Raw genomic sequence first — 4,100 nt, forward strand, 5'->3', positions numbered from 1 at the left:
AGAAAATGCAAGTGGCCACTTTGCCGGGCCGACTCGCTTGCCCAAGCGGGAAACCATCAACCGAAGGCCCGGTAAGCCGGCCGAATCTGACCTCATAGACTTCCACACAACGGGACTTTTGACTTTCCCGGCCGCGGGTGGCCTCCACCCGGCCTCAGCCATCAGCCCTGCCTGCCTCTAGCCGCCTTCTGGTTAATGAGTTATCCAGCCTGGCACTTCGGTTGCGCCAGCGAGACCAAGTCTCGGCTTTGGTTAATGATTTGAGCCGAACCGACCTGCCCCCCGCCACCGCGGGCTGAACTCGGGCAGGTCTGCCGATTTCCCGACTCCTTTCGGGGCCTAATCGGGTCGCGCGAGCCGCCTGGCGCGATCGGGGCCCATGCCCCGGCCTCTGCCAGTCCTCGGGCAGCCGCTTTTGAAGCCCGACCAAAAACCCGAAAAATGGGCAAAAAGGGAATAAATTCCCGCCCATAAAGGGTGAATAGTCGGTTGGGCGGCAGCCCTGGTCGGTCTCTGCAGACCTGGAGGCTCGAGACGTTTGTTTGGAAAACTCACCAAGTCTCGATTCTGCCACCTCCTACCTCTGTGCAGATACCCCGCCAACCCCCAAGGACAGAAATGACAAGTGTCAAGTTGGCGGGGCGTCGGGCCACCTGCTGCCGGCCATGAGCATCCAAATCCCCGCAAAAGGGGCATTTTCATTTCTTCATCGGGACTTCCGGCAATTTCCAAGGTTCAACTCATTAACGTTGTTCGCAGACACTTGCCAGAAAATGCAAGTGGCCACTTTGCCGGGCCGACTCGCTTGCCCAAGCGGGAAACCATCAACCGAAGGCCCGGTAAGGCGGCCGAATCTGACCTCATAGACTTCCACACAACGGGACTTTTGACTTTCCCGGCCGCGGGTGGCCTCCACCCGGCCTCAGCCATCAGCCCTGCCTGCCTCCAGCCGCCTTCTGGTTAATGAGTTATCCAGCCTGGCACTTCGGTTGCGCCAGCGAGACCAAGTCTCGGCTTTGGTTAATGATTTGAGCCGAACCGACCTGCCCCCCGCCACCGCGGGCTGAACTCGGGCAGGTCTGCCGATTTCCCGACTCCTTTCGGGGCCTAATCGGGTCGCGCGAGCCGCCTGGCGCGATCGGGGCCCATGCCCGGCCTCTGCCAGTCCTCGGGCAGCCGCTTTTGAAGCCCGACCAAAAACCCGAAAAATGGGCAAAAAGGGAATAAATTCCCGCCCAAAAAGGGTGAATAGTCGGTTCGGCGGCAGCCCTGGTCGGTCTCTGCAGACCTGGAGGCTCGAGACGTTTGTTTGGAAAACTCACCAAGTCTCGATTCTGCCACCTCCTACCTCTGTGCAGATACCCCGCCAACCCCCAAGGACAGAAATGACAAGTGTCAAGTTGGCGGGGCGTCGGGCCACCTGCTGCCGGCCATGAGCATCCAAATCCCCGCAAAAGGGGCATTTTCATTTCTTCATCGGGACTTCCGACAATTGCCGAGGTTCAACTCATTAACGTTGTTCGCAGACACTTGCCAGAAAATGCAAGTGGCCACTTTGCCGGGCCGACTCGCTTGCCCAAGCGGGAAACCATCAACCGAAGGCCCGGTAAGGCGGCCGAATCTGACCTCATAGACTTCCACACAACGGGACTTTTGACTTTCCCGGCCGCGGGTGGCCTCCACCCGGCCTCAGCCATCAGCCCTGCCTGCCTCCAGCCGCCTTCTGGTTAATGAGTTATCCAGCCTGGCACTTCGGTTGCGCCAGCGAGACCAAGTCTCGGCTTTGGTTAATGATTTGAGCCGAACCGACCTGCCCCCCGCCTCCCCCGGGCTGAACTCGGGCAGGTCTGCCGATTTCCCGACTCCTTTCGGGGCCTAATCGCGTCGCGCGAGCCGCCTGGCGCGATCGGGACCATGCCCCGGCCTCTGCCAGGCCTCGGGCAGCCGCTTTTGAAGCCCGACCAAAAACCCGAAAAATGGGCAAAAAGGGAATAAATTCCCGCCCAAAAAGGGTGAATAGTCGGTTGGGCGGCAGCCCTGGTCGGTCTCTGCAGACCTGGAGGCTCGAGACGTTTGTTTGGAAAACTCACCAAGTCTCGATTCTGCCACCTCCTACCTCTGTGCAGATACCCCGCCAACCCCCAAGGACAGAAATGACAAGTGTCAAGTTGGCGGGGCGTCGGGCCACCTGCTGCCGGCCATGAGCATCCAAATCCCCGCAAAAGGGGCATTTTCATTTCTTCATCGGGACTTCCGACAATTGCCGAGGTTCAACTCATTAACGTTGTTCGCAGACACTTGCCAGAAAATGCAAGTGGCCACTTTGCCGGGCCGACTCGCTTGCCCAAGCGGGAAACCATCAACCGAAGGCCCGGTAAGGCGGCCGAATCTGACCTCATAGACTTCCACACAACGGGACTTTTGACTTTCCCGGCCGCGGGTGGCCTCCACCCGGCCTCAGCCATCAGCCCTGCCTGCCTCCAGCCGCCTTCTGGTTAATGAGTTATCCAGCCTGGCACTTCGGTTGCGCCAGCGAGACCAAGTCTCGGCTTTGGTTAATGATTTGAGCCGAACCGACCTGCCCCCCGCCTCCCCCGGGCTGAACTCGGGCAGGTCTGCCGATTTCCCGACTCCTTTCGGGGCCTAATCGCGTCGCGCGAGCCGCCTGGCGCGATCGGGGACCATGCCCCGGCCTCTGCCAGGCCTCGGGCAGCCGCTTTTGAAGCCCGACCAAAAACCCGAAAAATGGGCAAAAAGGGAATAAATTCCCGCCCAAAAAGGGTGAATAGTCGGTTGGGCGGCAGCCCTGGTCGGTCTCTGCAGACCTGGAGGCTCGAGACGTTTGTTTGGAAAACTCACCAAGTCTCGATTCTGCCACCTCCTACCTCTGTGCAGATACCCCGCCAACCCCCAAGGACAGAAATGACAAGTGTCAAGTTGGCGGGGCGTCGGGCCACCTGCTGCCGGCCATGAGCATCCAAATCCCCGCAAAAGGGGCATTTTCATTTCTTCATCGGGACTTCCGGCAATTTCCAAGGTTCAACTCATTAACGTTGTTCGCAGACACTTGCCAGAAAATGCAAGTGGCCACTTTGCCGGGCCGACTCGCTTGCCCAAGCGGGAAACCATCAACCGAAGGCCCGGTAAGGCGGCCGAATCTGACCTCATAGACTTCCACACAACGGGACTTTTGACTTTCCCGGCCGCGGGTGGCCTCCACCCGGCCTCAGCCATCAGCCCTGCCTGCCTCCAGCCGCCTTCTGGTTAATGAGTTATCCAGCCTGGCACTTCGGTTGCGCCAGCGAGACCAAGTCTCGGCTTTGGTTATTGATTTGAGCCGAACCGACCTGCCCCCCGCCACCGCGGGCTGAACTCGGGCAGGTCTGCCGATTTCCCGACTCCTTTCGGGGCCTAATCGGGTCGCGCGAGCCGCCTGGCGCGATCGGGGCCCATGCCCCGGCCTCTGCCAGGCCTCGGGCAGCCGCTTTTGAAGCCCGACCAAAAACCCGAAAAATGGGCAAAAAGGGAATAAATTCCCGCCCAAAAAGGGTGAATAGTCGGTTGGGCGGCAGCCCTGGTCGGTCTCTGCAGACCTGGAGGCTCGAGACGTTTGTTTGGAAAACTCACCAAGTCTCGATTCTGCCACCTCCTACCTCTGTGCAGATACCCCGCCAACCCCCAAGGACAGAAATGACAAGTGTCAAGTTGGCGGGGCGTCGGGCCACCTGCTGCCGGCCATGAGCATCCAAATCCCCGCAAAGGGGCATTTTCATTTCTTCATCGGGACTTCCGACAATTGCCGAGGTTCAACTCATTAACGTTGTTCGCAGACACTTGCCAGAAAATGCAAGTGGCCACTTTGCCGGGCCGACTCGCTTGCCCAAGCGGGAAACCATCAACCGAAGGCCCGGTAAGGCGGCCGAATCTGACCTCATAGACTTCCACACAACGGGACTTTTGACTTTCCCGGCCGCGGGTGGCCTCCACCCGGCCTCAGCCATCAGCCCTGCCTGCCTCCAGCCGCCTTCTGGTTAATGAGTTATCCAGCCTGGCACTTCGGTTGCGCCAGCGAGACCAAGTCTCGGCTTTGGTTAATGATT

Source organism: Pristiophorus japonicus, unplaced genomic scaffold, assembly GCF_044704955.1.
Source record: "Pristiophorus japonicus isolate sPriJap1 unplaced genomic scaffold, sPriJap1.hap1 HAP1_SCAFFOLD_1595, whole genome shotgun sequence".
Classification (NCBI taxonomy): domain Eukaryota; kingdom Metazoa; phylum Chordata; class Chondrichthyes; family Pristiophoridae; genus Pristiophorus; species Pristiophorus japonicus.